Source organism: Cydia amplana, chromosome 3 (genome assembly GCF_948474715.1).
Source record: "Cydia amplana chromosome 3, ilCydAmpl1.1, whole genome shotgun sequence".
In the NCBI taxonomy this organism is placed as follows: Eukaryota; Metazoa; Arthropoda; class Insecta; order Lepidoptera; family Tortricidae; genus Cydia; species Cydia amplana.
In genome coordinates this window covers 22668241-22690581 of record NC_086071.1, presented here as the reverse complement: position 1 = coordinate 22690581, position 22341 = coordinate 22668241, and the positions used below count along the sequence as shown (strand labels likewise).

Here is a 22341-nt window from a genome sequence, read left to right as displayed (position 1 = left end):
TTGCCATTTGGCTACGGAACCCTAAAAAGGGGTTGAAAGTTTGTATGGATTCAAATATTTTTGTGAGCGCGGGACATTAATCTTTGTATAATGGCATATTATTAAAAAAAAGCGGCCAAGTGCGAGTCGGACTCGCCCATGAAGGGTTCCGTATTTAGGCGATTTATGACGTATCAAAAAAAAACTACTTGCTAGATCTCGTTCAAACCAATTTTCGGTGGAAGTTTACATGGTAATGTACATCATATATTTTTTTTAGTTTTATCATTCTCTTATTTTAGAAGTTAGGGGGGGGGGGACACACATTTTACCACTTTGGAAGTGTCTCTCGCGCAAACTATTCAGTTTAGAAAAAAATGATATTAGAAACCTCAATATCATTTTTGAAGACCTAACCATAGATACCCCACACGTATGGGTTTGATGAAAAAAAAAAATTTGAGTTTCAGTTCGAAGTATCGGGAACCCCAAAAATTTATTGTTTTTTTTCTATTTTTGTGTGAAAATCTTAATGCGGTTCACAGAATAAATCTACTTACCAAGTTTCAACAGTATAGTTCTTATAGTTTCGGAGAAAAGTGGCTGTGACATACGGACGGACAGACAGACGGACAGACAGACAGACAGACAGACAGACAGACAGACAGACAGACAGACAGACAGACATGACGAATCTATAAGGGTTCCGTTTTTTGCCATTTGGCTACGGAACCCTAAAAAGGGAATACTAATTTCAGCGTTTTTAAAAATTCATCCCCTAAAAGGGTCGAAAAGGGGTTGAAAGTTTGTACAGGGTTCAAATTTTATAGGTAATAGTATACGAGTAGGTATAGGTAGCTAGGTCGTACAGGGATTAGTAGGTTTAATTAATTAGTGGACTTAAAAATCATCTAAGGGTTTTGAGAGTGAGAGGGATTATATCGAGAACAATTTTATTCAGTTTATTGAAACTTATTAGCCAGGTTGTGAAATACAAATCTCATGCATTGTATAATAATTAACAAATGATTAACCTTCCCCACGGCTATCTTTTTCTGCATAATTTTCTAAGCTAATGTGTAATATATAACCACCAATATACTAATCCACGCGTACGAAGTCGCGGGCAACAGCTAGTAACACATATATTCAAAACAAGAGGATACGTATAAAAGGAACAAAAAGGATGATCAAAAAGATTTCCCCCAACCGGTTTTCTCGGCGCGCGCGGAGCGTGCGACGCGGCGTGCCGCAGTACGCGATACACGGCCGTCGTGAACGCTGCTCGCACTGTTAGTGCTTGAGAAAGGGGACCTAGGCTCTCCGAAACATGTCGCGCGAGTAACTTAAAACAAGTGAGTCTAAACCGTAAAATTATTCAATCAAAAAGATTTACTCACATTCCTTCCGGCAGCTTTCACGACACCTTACAGCTGGTCTGGAATACTCTGGATTGATTCCGGTCAGCTGGAGATGGATAGCTTCCTGGAACAGCTAGGTTGACTGGTTTCTTCTGCGGCAGGTCCTCTTGGTCTATCTTAATAAATTTATTTGTTCGGCTACTCGTTGAAACGTACGTAGTCCGGTACGGTACAGTCGCGATATTTGATCGGCCTCTGAACGTGTCAGGAAAACGACGGGTATCCTGTCCTCAGCGCCAATTAAGATAACGACAAGGATTTAGTTTAAAGAAAATATTAGCCTAGTTAACAATCAAGATTATTCTAACTTAAAATTAATTAATAGCTAGTAATTATACTCAAATAATGCAATTCAGCATTGACGTGTGTTCTAGTTAGGCAATGCTGAATCTTCTGTTTACTTATTGCTGACAAAGGATATATCAGGGGTGCTGGCACCCTTAACTCGCTCGTGTACACACCGTGAAGTACCCAGGTGACCGGGTAGTTGTATCTACCCGACACGTCGAAGTAGTTGATGCTCCTGCGGTGCGCCTTAGGCTCCCACCGAAAGTAGACTTTCGTTCCCCAGTTTTGCCAGTGCGGCTGCGATATTAAAATCGAGCCGTTGGCCCCGCTCCACACGACGGTGTACTCCGTCCAGGATTCATCACCGCCTTTGACTGCAGGTTCATTATTATTATTAAACGGCGTGTCAGACTGCCCGTCCTCCTGCACAATCTTATTGTACTCCTTGTTGTTGCTGAAGGTCACCTGGAACACGACCGAACGATTCAACTTTACTGTTTACCATTCTGTTACGTACCTACTTTGTAATATTGATATGTTATTTGATATCAAATGAGATCTGAATCCCTTAGTTTTCTAATGTTTTTTGTAGCTATCATACTGCCCACTCCAGTGGACAGAGGGCCTACCACGAACCACGTTCGACGTGTTGCCTCTCTGTTGCACTTGTAAATTTGTACGTAAGTGAGACAGGGAGGCAACACGTCGAACGTGGTTCGCGGTAGGCCCTCAGTTCGCGGCAAAATGGCGCCGAGTAAGAGCGCACCGGCGAGAGACAAAATAAATAAAAAATATTTAAAATTATTTATCTCTGTTATTTGCTCCGTGCTTCATTTAAAACATATGTTTCAAAAATGTGCTTTATGGGCTATAACATATACAGTCGCACTTTGGATTAATCTTGGGCACAGACAATCCAACCTCTAGACATAGCATAGTCGCGCTACCCCCTCTGCCACACATACGGTAGCGTTACTCCATCTTCGAGTCAATCCCGTGCCGTGATTGGTCCGTGTCTTTGAACGGACCAATCACGGCACGGGATTCGCTCACCTCGTCCCCCCGCACCCCCGCATTTTTGGCAGCATCGGTTTCATGAAATAATTGGCCTAAGCTCAGTCTAGAGGTTGGATTGTCAGTGATCTTGGGACATTATTAGATGGCAAATGCGATGCGAGTGTTGTTTTATACCTACATTGCGAAGTACTGAGAAAATATTCCGCACGCAATGTTGTTTTAAACTAACACTGCGCTTTTCTCTAACATATTTTTTAGGGTTCCGTACCCAAAGGGTAAAAACGGGACCCTATTACTAAGACTCCGCTGTCCGTCCGTCCGTCTGTCACCAGGCTGTATCTCACGAACCGTGATAGCTAGACAGTTGAAATTTTCACAGATGATGTATTTCTGTTGCCGGTGGTTGCCGCTATAACAACAAATACTAAAAACAGAATAAAATAAAGATTTAAGTGGGGCTCCCATACAACAATAGTTATTTGTACAACAAGTGATCAAAGTTTGATATTTCTTCGAGTGCTTATTTTGAGTCCCGTGCAAGCGAAAGATTCTATAATAGATTCACGAGCGTAGCGAGTGAATCTAATTTAGAATCTTGAGCGTAGTAAGGGACTCAAAAGCGCACGACATGTAAATAACTTTGATCTCGTGTAGTACACAACATTTTTCACCTCAGCGCAGTGAGAACATAGCTATTAGACAACTTGAAAAATGTAATCCTTCTTCATCACTTAATACCTGCACTCATGTTTACTTAAGATATACAAACAATTAAGTTTAATTACCGCAATGGAACACAAAAACAAAACGTAATAATAAATTCCATTAAAATAATATAGAAATAACAAACATTAACAGACACTTCAATCGACAACTTTTTTTTGTAAAAAATCTTTGTAAGATACTGTCCGAATTGCGGACACGTACTATTTGTCAATTGTGTATGGTAGAAATTCTTAAAAGTAAAATAATTAATTTTGCGTGATGATCTGTGTATTTTTTGAGTTCGTTATTTTAATTGTACAATAAAATACCTAAAATATAGTATTTTATCAGTTTTTATCAAATCTTAAACTTTATTTTTATTAAGAATTCATACTCGTACGTGGTTTGGAACTGTTATAAGGCAGCCTCCGTTGGAGTTTTGAAGAAAACTCTTGAATTCAACCCAAACAGTTTATTCAACCAAAATACACTGCACAAACTTACACACTAAAAGATTTAGAATTAGAATGTTATTAGATCTATGTTAAAGAGTAAATTACGAATGACCATGTTTCTACTATTATTCGAATTTTTATACAGTAATATTGCTGTCAATGCTTCACCTACATTTTAGTTTTACCTGGTAAGCAAAATAATTATGAGTGTATATAACAGGCCCCCCGATAAGACGAGGCTTTATCTTGAATAGATGAAGCTGAGTGAGAAAATTACATTAAAAGGGCTTAATAGTCAATGGTTAGTGAATATACATTACAATGACTTATTATACTTATACATAGTTAATCTTATTCTATTCTATACTAAAGCTAGTTATGTTCAGCAGAAGCGCTTGGTACATTTGACAACTAAATAAATTATAATAAAAGCAAGTGAAGTTAGTGTTACCCTAGAGAAGTAATTTTTATATTCTATGAAGTAAGATTGAGAATTCCTGTACCGACACAAAATAGTCTTTGATGTTGTCATTACATTTTACAGCTAAGTGACAGGGTTTTTATTGAACAAAAACATTTATTGAACAAAAGTACTTACTAAATAACAGTAAGTACATGCCAAATATCGACATCACAAGAAATCAATTTGTTACATACTTTTGGTACAGATTTGAGAATTTCGGTGAAAAGAAGAGTTTTACAACATGGGTTACTGATGCTGAAATAAATAGGTAGTTAAAAGAGGACAGATGGAATATTCACTATTCACTGTGGTGCAAATGTTTAGGTTATCTAATAAAGTAGGTATAACGCAGTTAGTTCGTGATAGGTATAACGGTGAAGGATGGTTTTATTTAGAAAATAAAATAGCATTTAAAATAGAATCTAAGTAATTGGAGATCGTGAGTAATGAGCTCTCAATTACATTTACAAGGTGGTTGACACGCGACATGTAGGTTAGTTGTTAATTTACTTTTGTAACTTGAGATAGGGCCTGAGTCATGTGTTCTAGATGTGAGTTTATTTTATTCTATTAGAATTTAATATGGAAATGGTTGAGTTGAAATGATCTATGCAGGAGGGGTTGAGAATTAGGTTGTATTCAAGGATGGGCAGGCTTTATCTCATTTACGTGATATTTAGTATGGCGGCGGTTAATACAGAGAGTGACGTTATTTTTATTATGAACTTTAGCTATTTTGTACGGCCCTTTCCAAATAGGGGATAAGGCTTTTCGAAGCCTGTGGTGTTGTTTTAGATAAACAAGGCCGCCAACTTTGTAAGAAGTTTCACGAGAGGGTGAGTCGTAGTATCGCTTAGAGGTTTCCTTGCTTTTAAGAATGTATTCGAGGGCCTTTTCTCGACTACATCGCATACGGTACTGTAGCGCTCGGACATATTCGTCGTAAGTGAGACTGTCACTGGTATCGTATAGGGAATTAGGAATATGAGGTTTGTGGCCATACAGAAGTTCATATGGAGTGTATTGAGTGGTACTGTGTGGGGTAGTATTATAACAGAGGATAGCCGTATACAGATAGCTGTGCCAATCGGAATGGTTTTCATTCACAAATGATTTTAAATATTCCTTCAAGGTCGAATGGCTGCGTTCAAGGGCACCATTTGTCATTGGGTGATAAGGGGTGGAAAATAAGGGCTTTATTTTAAAAATATTGGTTATTTGTTTAAATAATTCTGAGGTAAAACACGTGCCAAGGTCAGTTAGGATCATTTTTGGGATTCCAAATAGAGCCATGAAATGAAGTAGATTACGAGCAACTTCCTCGCTCGTGGCGGTGACCTGTGGGGGCTGTGGGTACGCGCATGACAATTTGGTAAGGTCATCTTGGAGAGTCAGGATATACCTAAATTTTTGAACACCAGCTTCTGGAAGGGTGCCAACTATATCTAGAGCTAGTCGTTCAAATGGTTTGGTGCTCGAGGATGTTATTACCATTGGGGCTACATTACATTTTCTTAAGGGTTTATTAATTTGGCATAGCTTGCATGACTTAACATAGTCTTCGATATCTTTGCGCATTGTTTTCCAATAGTAAGAAGCCTTAATCCGATTAAACATTCTATTGATTCCGGGGTGTCCAGCGACTGTGGAGTTATGGTTTTCTTTAAGGATTTGAGGAATTTCTGCAGGTGTAGGATAGATTATTTTGTTTTTGTAAATGTGTATAGTTATGTTAGTATTGTGAAACACATATGCAATCATATTATAGATTTTAGCATAAGAAATGTTTGTAAATGGCTCCGTAAAGTCCGACACCGCCAAGTCTGTGAGTGTCGGGTTGTTTTGTAATATGATATCTCGTAGCGATTGTAGTAAGTTAAAAATAGTTTTGTAATTTGTCTCATCATAGTGATGGACTTTAGTCAATAGGAAGTAATACATCTTATTACTACTGGGAAATGGTAGGACGGTGTCAGGTTGACGTTCAGTATTTTGGAGGTCTTCTTGATTCGGGATTTCAGATAAAATTTCTTCGATATAAGGCATAGAAGAGTCAAAATCAAGAGAAGCAGGGCATGCGATTGAGTTCAATTTAGTTTTGACTAAGGTTTCGGAATATTCTTTTATGTTTGTATTATACCTTTCCGTGGATTTGTTAGACTGGGCTTTGATGAACTGTTCATAGGGACATTGGAATGTAGTATTAGGAATTTGACTTTGATTTCGGCTCTGACTGTGAGTTAAGGCATGAATTGGGATTCTGGAAAGAGCGTCGGCATTAGAATTAAGTTTCCCTGGTTTATAAACGACTTCATAGTCGTATTCCTCCAATTTTAATCTCCATCGAATAAGTCTACTGCCAGGGTCTTTTACGTTGAAAAGCCAAGTTAGTGGGCGATGGTCGGTGACAATTTGAAATTTATTACCATACAAATAAGGACGGAAACATTTTACAGCGAAGATAATGCCTAAAAGCTCTTTTTCTGTGGTGGAGTAGTTACATTCGGCTTTGTTCATAGTACGAGACGCGTAGGCGATTGGAAGATCTCGTCCTATGGGACCTTGAGAGAGTACAGCTCCAAGGGCACTGTTACTAGCATCTGAAGTCACAACGAAAGATTTGGAGAAATCGGGGTACTGAAGTAGAGGTGCCGTGGTAAGTTTTTCTTTCAGGTTGTTGAAAGCTAAATCTTGTTCAGAGGACCAATTAAATACGGCGTCCTTTTTTAAGAGAGAGGTGAGGGGTTTTGTTATTTTGGAAAAGCCATCTATGAATCTGCGGTAGTAACCTGCTAGGCCGAGAAATGATTTGATCTCTTTAGAATTGCGAGGGACTGGGAACTCAGTGACGGCTTTTACTTTGTCGGGATTAGGATGCACGCCTTTGTCAGTGATTACGTGACCTAAATAAGTCACTTCGCGACGTAGAAATTCACATTTGTCAGGTTGGAGCTTTAAATTAAATTCACGGAATCTATCAAATACAAGTTGCAATTTTTTGACGTGACTTTCAAGATCATGGGAGTATATTATGCAGTCATCCAAGTATATATAACAATGTAGGCCTTGTAGACCTGAAAGGGCTAGATTCATGAGACGCTGGAAGGTGGAAGGTGCATTTTTCAGGCCGAACGGCATTCTTAAAAACTCGAAGTGGCCTGAAATTCCATTAGGATTAAGAACAGTAAAACCAGTTTTAGCTGAGTCAGAGGGGTCCATCTTAATTTGATGAAATCCAGACACCAGGTCCAAAGTTGAGAAATATTTAGAGTTGCCTAGTTGATCCAAGATATCGGTTATGAGGGGTATTGGATAGATTTCAGTTATAGTGACGTCATTAAGGCGCCTGTAATCGATAACCAATCGCCACTTTTTTTGGCCTGATGCATCAGCCTTTTTTGGTACAATCCAGACTGGTGCACTCCAAGGGGATATGGAAGGTTGAATTATATTTTGGTCAAGCATTTTTTTGATTTGTTTATCAACTTCTTGACGGTGACATTCGGGGAATCTGTAAGACTTAGCATTAATTGGCGGGGCGTTGCCTGTATTTATTGAATGCTGTAGGGCGTTAGTATGAGTCAAAGGGTCTCCTTCGAGATAAAAAATATCAGCGTATCTACTGCAGCAATCAAGCAAAGATTTCTTTTCTTCTGAATTTAGATGAGTGTGACGAATGAGATCTAATACACGTTGGACGCGGTTAGTTGGCGTTGACGGTGCATGATTTAGGTTCATGACAGATTCAGCGGGGTTTTCTATAAAGACGGAGTAGTCGATTGGAGTAATCTTTACCTTGAGGTCCTTTATCTCGACCGGGGAATCAGTGGTATTTAAAATAGATACATTAACGCGTTTATTCTGTTTTATGGCGACTAGGCAGTTGGCTAAATACACACCCTCACAAAACATATGGTCTAATACTAATCCTTCATTTTTTCCATTTAATTCTAAGACAGAGTTGGAAATACCGCATTCAATTACACTTTCCGATCTAGCAGGAATTATGTAAGAAGGCTGACTGAAATAAATTTGTAATTGCTGACCATTTAAAGAAATAGTCTGTTTTGTAATCTATATTTGCGTCATAAAATTTAAAGAAATCGTTACCTATGATACCGTCGTATTTGAGATTTATCTCGTCTTTAATAGCGTGAAATTCGTAGTGAATTGTTTGATTTGTAAGACAGAGTCCTAATTGTAGGGAACCTAGAGTCTCACAGTAGGAGTCAGAGTCGTTAATACCTTTCAATTTAATAATTTCAGACGAGAGTGGGGGTTTCTGTTCTAAACTGGAGTATTTAACAATACTTACACTAGATCCTGTGTCCAACAGAAAGCAGAGAGTTTTATTGGAGTAGGGAGTATTTAAATAAGTATGTGGTAAGGATATTTTTCCTTTTAATGACTTAATTTCATAGCAGGGTATAGGACGGCTAATACTATTGGCTTCCAATTTATTTTCAGACAATGGCAAGGGTTGAGGAGGAAAAGATTCCGCTGTAAGTTCTTCTTTACAGGATTTGGAATTAGAGACAACATCAAAGTATGTCCTGGTAATCGTTTCTGCACAAGGATCAGCGAAAGAATTGGTAGGTTGTTCGTGATTAACTGGATCATGGGGTGCATTCAACTCTTGATAGGAATGAGAGCAGTCCGTTTTGACCACCTTATGGCTAGATTCAGTGGAAGAATTAGTTCGAGAAATAACGGGAGATTTGGCACAAGATGCAGTGGGGAAGTTATTATAAGATTCAGTGACGGATTTAGGACAAGATATAGTGGGAGAATTAGTAAAAGATTCAGTGAGAGGTTTCGTACAAGATACAGTGGGAGAGTTGGTATAAGATTCAGTGAGAGATTTGGTACAAGATACAGTGGGAGAGTTAGTATAAGATTCAGTGAGAGATTTGGTACGAGATACAGTGGGAGAGTTAGTATAAGATTCAGTGAGAGATTTGGTACGAGATACAGTGGGAGAGTTAGTATAAGATTCAGTGAGAGATTTGGTACGAGATACAGTGGGAGAGTTAGTATAAGATTCAGTGAGAGATTTGGTACAAGATACAGTGGGAGAGTTAGTATAAGATGCAGTGAGAGATTTGGTACAAGATACAGTGGGAGATTTAGTATAAGATTCAGTGAGAGATTTGGTACAAGATACAGTGCGAGATTTAGTATGAGATTCAGTGTGGCGTGTGGCTTCGATTGGGCGATGTATAGGTAATGGGTGGCAAACGTTTATGATGCTGGGAACCGGCGTGGGAGACAGTGAACGTGTCATGAGAAGTACGCGATTCCGGTAGACACGAAACCGGAATCGTATTTAGTTTAAATGATCATAACATGTTTCGCATGGATATGTGTTTACTTGAGTGTTACGTGAACTTACACTGGAAATCTGAGGCCGTGAGTCAGCTATTTGCGGTGAATCAGCTGAGTTGCTTAGGCGAAGGTTATTATTGTATTGTCTTTTACGACATTCACTAATGTGATGACCTATATTTTTGCAATAGGCGCAAATTTTTGGTTCGTTTGGAAATTGAAAATGAGACTGAGTCTGTGAACTAGTAGAGGTCTGACCGGTTGGATTTGGAGGGAGTTGAGGTCGGACATGGAAAGAATTTCGCTCCTTTCTAGCGCGAAAACATTCAGATGATGAGTGCCCTGATTTGTGGCAAACATCACATATTTTGACCGCCTTAGTATTAGTTCGCTTGAAATTAAATATTTTTTCTTCCTCAACTGCAAATGAAATTCCATCGTTAAGATTTGAGGGGTTGTGACACCTAACTATAGATGAAAAGTTGGGATTTAATCCGAGCAGGAATGTGTTAAGCGCAAGATCTTCCATGGCAGCTACGCGTCCTGGAAGTTCCTTGGCAACCGTGCAAGAGTATTGTATATCGGCGAGAATTCGAGTCAAGCACGATTCTATGCGTAGTGAATATTCCGTTACTGATTCCGAAATATTTTGTTTACAATTCTGAAGCTCTAGAAGAAGATGTGTAGAATGTTTCTTTTCACCGAATGTTGTTTTGAGAAATTGTTTAATTTCAGCCCATGTATTGAAGGTCTTCAGGCAGCAGGCCATTTGGGCCTTACCTTCGAGTTGTGATAAAATAAATTTACATAGAACATTCTGCTGTTCTGAACTGGCTAAGCTTATAGCATTTTCGCAATTTGTCAAGAATGCCGGTAGGGACTCGCGATCTCCGTTGTAGGGTTTAATGAATTTAGTTAAGAAGGATAGAGTAATTTTGTCACTCATTTTGGGTTTTTGGAGCTTCGGAGAAGTTTGATTTACTTTTAATTCAAGCGCGGTAGAATTCGGATCGGTACGCTCAGCACCCGATTGATATTCGTCATATTCCTCGGTTATGTCCTCTATTTTAAGATTACTCATTAATTATGCCGTTCAGAACATCAGTAAATGTTAAAAATAGAATTAATTATCATACTAAGAGTAAAAATAGTAACTAATTGTCCATAGAAATTGTTGAAATAATCACTTGAATGCACTTTTAGTTTGAATTTGAAGGAATTATGTAGTTACTTTCACGAATAATTGAATTAAACTCACAGAATGCTGACGATGCGCAGACACTCGGCAACGAACGGGTTGATGACCGGCCACACGATGCGTCGTATTGAGGTTGCACACGGCGAACTACGTAGGTAGTAGAGGTGTCACGTTGTCTCGAAACGTGCAGGTGTCCAAGATGGGATAAGTGCGGGCTAGTGAATCCAACAGAGTCACTAGACTGATCGTCGACCTGGAGCAGTGCGAGTGGGGTTGATATGTTGTTTGTGTTCCGAATGCGGGCTCGGCTAGGTTGCCGAGGCTGATCGTCGATCCGGGGTTGCGATGCGGGCTCAGCGACAGTGCTGAGACTAACCGTTGATCTGGAAGCTGTCCTTTGAGTTCGGAATGACGAGACCTCTGTCAGTCTCTTATGTCATCCCACCGCTGCCACCAATTTGTTATAAGGCAGCCTCCGTTGGAGTTTTGAAGAAAACTCTTGAATTCAACCCAAACAGTTTATTCAACCAAAATACACTGCACAAACTTACACACTAAAAGATTTAGAATTAGAATGTTATTAGATCTATGTTAAAGAGTAAATTACGAATGACCATGTTTTTACTATTATTCGAATTTTTATACAGTAATATTGCTGTCAATGCTTCACCTACATTTTAGTTTTACCTGGTAAGCAAAATAATTATGAGTGTATATAACAGAACGATGCGGTCTGAAGTTTTTCGGGGGTCTATTATAAACCGTGAATATACTGTTGAATGTCGTTTTAACTTTTTTTTGTCTGTTTCTTTTTGCTAACAGTGTGAAAGGGACAGAGATAATAGAACCCAAGTATTTCGAACTTTTATTAGACCCCGCATGTTGAAATGACATTTGACTATAAAGGTCACTTGAATGTCATTTTGTCTCACTCAGTGAGCAAAATCGCATTTTGCTCACTGTTTTTAAGAATCAAAGTACCCTTGTTCGAGCTGCTGAGGTGAAAACGTGATTTTTGACCGAAGTTAAGCAACGTCGGGAGCAAAAAAATGGTCACCCATCCAAGTACTGACCAGTACTTGGATGGGTGACCATTTTTCTGCTTGTTTTTTTTTGCTTGTTTCGTTCTATTTATTGTTGATGGTGCGGAAACCTCCGTGCGCGAGTCCGACGCGCACTTGGCCGGTTTTTTAGCTTAGTTTTGTAACTTTTACTTAGTATTCCTATTTTTTTACTCATAATAATGCAAAATAATGGTATTTCTTTCGGTGTTTTGTTCCTTTTAACGCTTATACGGTATTGATTTGTTTCATAGCTTGTTTTTTTTATTTGCTTGCTTCAGGGTATAATTTTTTTTTTTATTAGAGATAAATAACAATTACATAATATTTAGATCCAAAAGCATCGTTAAACCACAGTGGTTTGTCTCGATACTCCATTCCGCAGTACTTAAATAATTAAATATACAATAGGCACTTAAAAACACATCTAATTCGTAAACAGCTTAATGAATATAACTATTGCAAAAAAAGCGGCCAAGTGCGAGTCGGACTCGCCCATGAAGGGTTCCGTATTTAGGCGATTTATGACGTATAAAAAAAAACTACTTACTAGATCTCGTTCAAACCAATTTTCGGTGGAAGTTTACATGGTAATGTACATCATATATTTTTTTTAGTTTTATCATTCTCTTATTTTAGAAGTTACGGGGGGGGGGGGGGGGACACACATTTTACCACTTTGGAAGTGTCTCTCGCGCAAACTATTCAGTTTAGAAAAAAATGATATTAGAAACCTCAATATCATTTTTGAAGACCTATCCATAGATACCCCACACGTATGGGTTTGATGAAAAAAAAAAATTTGAGTTTCAGTTCGAAGTATCCCCAAAAATTTATTGTTTTTTTTTTCTATTTTTGTGTGAAAATCTTAATGCGGTTCACAGAATACATCTACTTACCAAGTTTTAACAGTATAGTTCTTATAGTTTCGGAGAAAAGTGGCTGTGACATACGGACGGACAGACAGACGGACAGACAGACAGACAGACAGACAGACAGACAGACATGACGAATCTATATGGGCTCCGTTTTTTGCCATTTGGCTACGGAACCCTAAAAATTACAAACTGAGCGCATCTGTTATCACACCGGCCGGCCGAGCAAGACAAGAACCGGTCGGTCGGCGCATACTCGGTCGGGTACAGGCTGCTCCATTTATGCTAAATGGAATAACATAATTATGCATTTTAGTTAAAATAATTTAGTTGTTTAAGCATTTCTTTTTTAAGAATATTTCCTATATTATTTGGTGTTATCTTATCTTTCCATTCTTTAGGTAACTTATTTATTAAATCTGGTATGATATAATCTGATGTTCTTCTACCATAACAATTATTGAATTGGGGCTTACGAAACATTTGATTTGTTACTTGCCTCGTATTTATTGGATGAGAGATTAAATGCTGGATTTCATTTCTAAAGTATTGCTCTTTTAACATATGGTATTTAAATTTTGTGAGAACCGGTAGGACCTTACATGAAGTGAACAGCCGGCCTAGCCAAGCTGACAATCGCTATCGCTTCGATAACGAAACGCTTTGTGTCTCTCTATCACTCTTCTATATTAGTGCGACAGTGACAGTTGCGGTTCGATCGCTACGGAGCGTTAGCGATTGGCACGTTGGCTACGCGGCCAGGTCATCACACAATCGATCCTCTCTAATTTTATGGGGTACTATTAACTTTAGTAGCCTAACCTGCAGCTTATATATTTTGTCTAAGTATGACTTAAAGATACGGCCATAAGCTTACACCACCCTACCCTAGCACCAATAAGTAGATAAAATTAGCTATCTTCACAAAAAAGAATTTTGACTGTAATTGTAATTACTATTTTTTATCAATTTTTGATTTGACGAGCAAAAGTCGAGTACATTGCATTTAAAGTTTATAATGGCAAAAAACACACTTCTACTTCGGACTATATCACAAAATCAATCAACATTATATGACATGATGTGCCACATCCCTGTAGTTGCAGGCGTCCATAGGCTAGGGTGAATGCGGGCCGTATGCTTGTTTTGTTTGCCACCAGTATGGTATAAAAAAACTACGGTTTAAAAAAATGGCTATAAAGCATTTTTGGAACAAAATTCCATATCGCACGGCTCGCACCGTACGGACTTGGCTTGGCGGATGGGCAAAAAAAATGTAGGTAAGCCTTTTAAAATATGTTCACCTACACTCTCCTACACTACACAGTTTTCAATCGCGGCTGAATTCCGAATTGGCTTGATGGGTGTACTATGTGCCTTTGCTGCCCATCTTGTTATAAAATGACAATATGACGGACGAATGTCTGAAATGTCACCGTATTTACGAAAAATTTTGCTTTTCTTCGTTAGCATGTTGAAAAACATTGTGTGTATAAGATATTTGCATATTTATACTGTGATTACCCATTTTATGAAACGTCCGCTAAACTAGCACAGTACGGTTACCATCAGTTTGTCACTGACATAAACGCCGTCGAGAACGTAATTTACTTTCTGTACATCCCGTTTGCACGAATATGCGAGTGCGAGCGAGATGTATAGAAAGTAAATTACGTTCTCGACGGCGTTTATGTCAGTGACAAACTGATGGTAGTGGTCACGGGCGTACTGGCGTGAGGAGTGGGCGCAAGGTATTGCCGCGTAGGGTGTTATTTAGTAAGCAAAATGTTGAATTCATAAAATTATGAATGAAAAAGTTAACGTATCAATAAAAGGTGACGGAAGAATGTAGAATTACTTAAAAGCTATCGAATGAAGTAAATTTCACATTCATTTTCTTCGTAGAGTTAGACCAAGAAAAGTCTGCAGCGATTTTGATAGCCCACGCAGTGCAAGTGTTATTTATACGTCATAATTTCATAGAAGTTTGACGTTTAAAATGACACGTGTACTGCGTGGGCTATCAAATCCGCTGCAGACTTTTCTTGGTCTGACTCTAGTACTTCTAAAATAAGGATATAAAAACAATGTTAAGCATGTTTTCAATTGAAAAGTCTATCGAGAAAATTATAAGCCTTCATGTTTGTAAAAGTCTGTAAATATCGTCTCAAAATAGCGCATTTTACTATACACCGCGCCTTAAGTCTAAAATGTTACTAACAAAATATGGATCGATCTTTTGGTCTGAAATAAAGATTTTTTTTAAACACATCTTCATTCATACTCACATCGTACATCGTAGTGTACCTTTACTTTACCTACTATTTGTAGGAACTGCAACAATTACTTTCATCATCATCATCCTGGCGTCAATCCCAGCTGTGCCCCCGCGCGGGGCGCGAGGACCCGGGGTCCGCCTTCCGACTCCTTCGTGTGCCTCCACTTTGCCCGATCTTCGGCGTCCCTGGTGGTGAGTCCGTTGGCACGCATGTCCTCCTTAACGACATCAAGCCATCGCTTCCTGGGCCGGCCTTTTCTTCCCGTACCGGGAGGAGGCGGCATGGCCAGGCATTTGTTACCCACGTAACTTGCCGGTCTACGCGAGACGTGGCCATACCAACGAAGGCGGCACTCTTGCAGTTTGTCAGCGATGTCACGGACGCCAAGACTACCCCGGATGTGGGCGTTTCGGACGCGATCCTTGCGTGAAACTCCGCACATCCACCGCAGCATCTTCATTTCCGTGACACGCAGTTCCTGCTTGTGCCGCTCTAGTAAAGGCCAAGTCTCGCTGCCGTACAGAAGGGCAGGTCTAATGATGGTCTTATAGACCTGTCCCTTTAATTTAATCGGCATTTTGGGGTCACAAATAACCCCAGTCATCTCCCGCCATTTGACCCAGGCAGCGGATATTCGGGCTTTGACGTCGCTGTCGATGTCCCCGGTAGTGTTAAGTACAGATCCTAGGTACTTAACTTGATCCGTGCGCTTGACCATGTCCACGCCTATGCGGACGGGTAGAGGATCTGTACTATTGCAGGCCATGTACTCTGTCTTCGCCACATTTAGTTTAAGACCGCCGTTCTCTAGCGACCCCCTCCATCTGTTCACCCGCTGGACAAGTCGGCCCTTATCAGAGTCTGTCAGCGCGATATCATCAGCATACATGAATAGCCACGGTGGCTGCTCATGGTAGTCTCGGATGCTGGCTGACAGGGCGTCTAATATCACGCTAAACAGAAACGGGCTGAGCACAGAGCCCTGATGTACTCCAACGGTGACAGAAAAGGGGTTGGTGTCACCAACAGCGGTCCTGACTATTGAATCGGAATCGGGGTACATGTCCCGGATAGTGTCAATATAGGTCTCAGGTACAGCCTTGGACCGCAGCGCCCACCAGATCATCTCACGAGGGATACAGTCAAAGGCCTTTTCCATATCCAGAAACAGAAAATGTAGAGGCGTGTTCTTTGCTCTGTATCCCTCCATGAGGATCCTCAGAGCAAATACAGGGTCCATCGTTCCGCACCCTGGCCGAAACCCATACTGACATCCCGAGACTGTACACTCCTGTCGGAGCCGAGCATCGATTATGCGCTCAAAGACCTTCATGGTGTGAGACATAACCTTTATACCGCGATACTTGCTACACTCCCGCACCGAGCCCTTACCTTTGAAAACTGGAGTAATGATACTCAGCCTCCACTGGTTGGGTATCTTCCCGGTGAGGAGTATGCGGTTATAAATATCCGTGAGTATGCTCACACCCCGAGAGCCCATCGACTTCCACGCCTCTATAGCGATTCCGTCGGCTCCGACAGCTTTCCGATTCTTCATGCGGCGAAGGGCCGCCTCGACTTCCTCTGGCGTTATCGGTGGCACTAGTCCTTGATTCGGAGGGAGATCCGGAGGTTGCACCTCTTTGTGCTGGTTATTCAGCAGGTTGTGGAAGTAAGAGCGCCATCTCTCCTTTACCGCGCGATCCTCGCATAGCAGGGTACCGTGAGGGTCATTTACGCAGCGGCACATGGAGATGTCCTGCGCCGCTTTGACCCTCGATCGTGCCAACTTATAAATGAACTTCTGCCCCTCAGACGACTCCAACTTATCGTACAGAGGGCGCAAGTGGTTTCGTCTGGCTCTGGCTACAGCTCGTTTAGTGGCACGTTTGGCATCCCTGTATGCCGCGTGGTCTTCTGGAGATCTGGACGCTTGCCACTTTTTAAAGAGGGCTTTTTTCTCCCTAGTCTCCCTCTGGACTGTAGCGTCCCACCACCAAGTCTCCTTGTCAAGCCTGCGACCCCCTTTAGACACCCCCAGCACCGCCTTCGCCGCCCGTGTGATGGCTGCCTGAGTTTTATCCCAGATTTGCTGTACGGAATGGCCATCCGTCACAACACTGAGGTCGTTGACAGCGGCAGCAAACTCATGGGACTTGGTTCCTTCGAGCCACCACCACCGGGTTTGGGGACGGCACTGCTCCCGGTATGTGCCTCGGGGCTTGACGAGCAGGTCCATCACAAGGACTCGGTGTTGGGCAGTGAGACTCTCTCCCGGTATGACTTTACAGGTGGCTACTTTGCCGATATAGTCTCTCCGAGTGAGAAAGTAATCGATCTGAGTGGCGCTCCTCCCACTGCAACAATTACTTTGTAATAGCATATATTTTTATGGGACTACAAACTTTATTATGCAGTTCTTAGATCTTTAAAACGTGACTGATAAGTATTGCAATATTTTTAGGTTTTCTATGGCTTGATAAGCTGAAAACTACCTACTTTTGTTTAAAATTTGAAGCTTGTGGGTATGCTAGAAGTATGAGATCGAGTATGATGATCGGTGAGTGAGTGAGTGAGTGAGTGAGTGAGTGAGTGAGTGTGTCAGTGTCGAAACTAAGGAACTTTGACGGACGTGACAGATTTAGCTAGATATGGCTGGTAGTCGCTGGTCAGATCATGAAATGGCGGCGTTTCATGATATGCCTAGGAATATCTCGATATGCCCGATTTTACGTTCTGCCGCCGACAGATATATGTACGTAAGGGTTCATCCATTAATTAACATCACACGTTTAGGGGGAGGGGTCAAGAAAATGTGATCGTTACCATGGAGATCTGTCCTCAACGTCACTTTTTCGTGCATGCTACCGGTGTTCATCGATTTATAAGACGTTACGTATCACGTAAAAAATAGCATACACAATTAACATTACATCTGTGATTTGTGAATTACCACATAGCTCCGCACTGATTCAGATGGCCAGTTGTCGTAAAAGCGGACGACGGCGTATCCCTTAGTCTTGAACGATATACGCCCCCAGCGCTGCTTGATGGCGAACGGTATCTCCCCAAACTCGTCATCCTTGCCTGATGACCTAACAACTGCAACAGAAACCATGCTGCTGTGATTACCTGCTGGGGTAGTATAGCCCCTTTGGCTACCTTCCGAATGGGATCCTTTTAAAATACCGAAACTTTTTTGACCAAATTTCGTTTCCCAACCAAATTTTGCCAACTGCACGTTTGTCAACTCAATCTTTCCCATATAAACATTTGACAAACTTAAAATCCGACAAATGATAATTTCCTAAACTGTTACTTTGCAAGTTTTAATAAACCAACTGTTTTTTTCCCAGATGTTTTACTTGGACTATAAATGTTCGCTCAAATTTATTTTTGTCAAATAAATCACTGGACAAAATTATTTTGTCCAAAAATATCTTTACTCAAAAAATGTTTGTTCAAATAAATGTATTGCAAAACCACTACTTGACAAATTATGTCTATCCAAAACATTATGTTACTAAAAATGTGTTACGTCTAGGTTAGGTAAAATGGGCAAACCAAGCCCCCCGCATTGAAAAACGAGTCGGACTCGCGCACGAAGTGTTCCGTACCATTCGTGCACAAACAAAAAACCAATTAAGTGCAAGACTTGAACGCACTTAGACTTAAAAGTCTAACCAAAATCCGAATCGGAGCACCCCACTCAGGGCCGGAGTCAGAGTAGGCAACTGCCATGGTATAATAATATACTCCGCCTGGTACTCTCTTCCGAGATTCGCGAATGACCTAACTGTCACTTGCCTACGTCATCATGCTGTTTACAGGTTCTCAAACTTTAAAATGTGGGAGAATTTTAACGAACGGTGAAAATTATTTTAACGGCATTAATTTTAAGTTATTCATGTAGAAACATAGTAAAATAAAACAAATCTATACTGCCCTTTTCACCCCTACTCTTACAGTTCCGAATAGAACAGCCAACCATTTTCGGAACAAAACATTAATTACCAAGCTTACGACGTGAAAAGTTTGGAAAACACTGCGACTGCTGACACTGAGCGAGAAGGAAATAACAATTAACACGCGTTCGACAAGGATGACGGTCAGGGACAAAATGGCGGATTGTCAAATGTGACAGCGCTATCCTGTGTTGCCAGTAGTGTAAACAGAATTACCCGAACGTCTGAAATTTCTTTCGTGAATCGGAAGATATTGCTAACGAATAATTAAAAAGCGGCCAAGTGCGAGTCGGACTCGCCCATGAAGGGTTCCGTATTTAGGCGATTTATGACGTATAAAAAAAAAACTACTTACTAGATCTCGTTCAAACCAATTTTCGGTGGAAGTTTACATGGTAATGTACATCATATATTTTTTTTAGTTTTATCATTCTCTTATTTTAGAAGTTACAGGGGGGGGGGGACACACATTTTACCACTTTGGAAGTGTCTCTCGCGCAAACTATTCAGTTTAGAAAAAAATGATATTAGAAACCTCAATATCATTTTTGAAGACCTATCCATAGATACTCCACACGTATGGGTTTGATGAAAATATTTTTTTTAGTTTCAGTTCGAAGTATGGGGAACCCCAAAAATTTATTGTTTTTTTTCTATTTTTGTGTGAAAATCTTAATGCGGTTCACAGAATACATCTACTTAGAGACAAACCAAAGAAAGTCTGCAGCGCTAGATTAAAAGTAGTTTTTAAAAATCAGTATGCGACAACACCACAGAAAATGGATTAAATAGTCTTGATACTTGTGAAATTTCTACCATATTTACCGTCTATGAAAAAATTAAGCTGTATGCACAGCTTAATTTTTATGGTAAAATAAATTTCATTCCAACAATAGATGTCACTATTAATATGTAGACATATACTAATATTGATAAATAATATTGGGAGAATGTGACATTTGGCTTCATCAAAATTAATAAGCTTTTGTAATATCCGCGACGGCGGTAAATAGGTACAGAGGGCCTACCGCGAACACCGAAATTCTCAATATGCGAGCATCTTTCTCTTTTACTCCCATTAAGGCGTAATTAGATTGACAGAGAAATTGCCCGCAATTTGCGAACTAAAGTTTTCGGAAAAACGAAATAAACCATTAAAACAATAAACATATATTAAAAATTAATTTTAGCTTTAACTAGTAGGTACCCATGCCGTGAGCATAAGCATGGAGGTTGTGGGTTCGAGCTCAAAACCCGGCTAGTACCAATGAGTTTCTCGAAATGTTAGAGGAAGTTCATAAGTATGCCTATACCTATTAGGTGTGTTCAATTTGCTGTGAAACCTTAGTCTAAACCAATATTATATTATCTAAGTAGGTACATATGGTGAAGTATTAAGATGTTTCATTCCACTTACCCGTCATCAACTCCAAATTTTGTAAACATTGTCGTTTTTCAGCTTGAATCGCCTCGTGCTGACTTTTTACAAGTGTAAAATTATTCGTCATGCGGAAAAGTAACTCCCGCACGCCGGTTTTGTAAGGTTTCACCATGTTTATTCCGTTCATCACAAAACACAATGAATATTTAAACGATTTTGACAAACACATACCATAGTGCATGACGTTTACTGACTGCTTAAAAAACATTGCCATATGTAGTTTTTTAATTCGATGTCAAATTATTGCGCTGCAGACTTTCTTTGGTTTGTCTCTACCAAGTTTCAACAGTATAGTTCTTATAGTTTCGGAGAAAAGTGGCTGTGACATACGGACGGACAGACAGATGGATAGACGGACAGACAGACAGACATGACGAATCTATAAGGGTTCCGTTTTTTGCTATTTGGCTACGGAACCCTAAAAATGACGTGTTATTGTAAAATTTAAGATTTCAGATTCATTTGTATGAATGAAAATTATAAAATTATAAAGAAATATTTTAACTTATTAACCATAGATATAATGTACCCATGTGACATGTTATGTTGAAATAAAGTGGCAATGTTATTGTGACGTAGGCAAGTGACACTCTGGGAAGAGAAGACCATGTTTTATTAGACCATGGCAACTGCCTATGGGCCCCGCCTCGGCTAGGGGGCCCCGGCGGCCCCGCGCGCGCCAAAAACAATATTTGTTTCATATGGCCTAAATTCATAAATATTGTTTTTATGGTACCTAAATATTTATACCTAATGTCCAATATCAGTTTCTCAGATACACAATCATTAGATGATTATATAAATTAAGTTATTTTATAGATTTAAAGTCTGTAATAGCTCGATTTTCAGGCTCCCGAGGGCCTAATACCTCATCAATGGAACTTCGGCCCTCCGAGTAACTTGCTTAACACATATTATTGTTGAGTAACATTTGACGATTGGTTCGTGTCAGAGCGCTGCTTTCTTACAGTTCGACTTTCGGCGTCGCTTTTTAACAAATATAAACATTGATTTCAGAAGCTTGGCCTTTTCCCTCGCATGAAAGCTCACCTCGCTGGTTATAAGTACGCTTCGGGCTTGTTCAGTAATGTGGAGATTGCTGAGCTCGACCTTCAGCCACACTTTGTCCTCGCTGCGCCAAGCTCGGCCTGCCGTCTCGCTTTTTAATACAATGGACATTGGTTAGCGTCTACATGTGCTCTGGCTGAGCTTATCCTGAACCACGGCTTTGACCTCGCATGAAAGCTCGCCTCACTGGGGAACTTCGGATTTATAGGCCCGGCCCGGCCTTTTTAACACGCTTTCACAGTTTTTTCACAAAAAAATTCGCGCTCGCTGCGCTCGCGTTTTTTTGCCTGCTTTTCTGGTTGACTTACATGCTAGCTTATCTAGTGAATGAATAGTTATTTAAACCTATGGTATTATTACGTTAATTTTAATCATGTGGCTCGGCGTATGGTCTTATGGTCGGACAATCGCTGTTTAGCCTCGCACAATATTTAACTACCTATTGAGAAAAAAAGGGCTCTCCCCACACTTGACGCAAATAGGAATCGGCAAAAACTGATAGAAAAAAGCTTTATGTCCACGCAATAAGAGCGAAAAAGACATCGCTCGGCATGTTCGGATCGGCTCACCCGACACCTGAAGGTTGAAATTAAAACCACAAACTTACTTCCAGGTACTGAAAAACTGAGCATTATGTATGCAGAATTGACTGTAAGGGCCTAAGGGGGCCCCGAGCATTGCACTGCCTAGGGGCCCCGACATGCTTAAACCGGCCCTGACCCCACTATCCACGTGGTCTTGTCTGTCCTACCCCTAGAGTGTATGTAAAAAGCCGAAGGCGACCAGCAAGCCGAAGCTGCG

The 22341-nt window shown here is 40.3% G+C and overlaps 1 long non-coding RNA gene across 1 annotated transcript; it reads right to left on the bottom strand.

Annotated features, from left to right (window-relative positions):
* Nucleotides 1-312: 312 nt before the first annotated feature.
* Nucleotides 313-20879, bottom strand: LOC134662855 (uncharacterized). The gene is made up of 2 exons (XR_010098087.1): nt 20815-20879; nt 313-582 (listed from the first exon to the last, which is right to left on the bottom strand). It is a non-coding gene; the product is annotated as an uncharacterized LOC134662855 (long non-coding RNA).
* Nucleotides 20880-22341: the final 1462 nt, after the last annotated feature.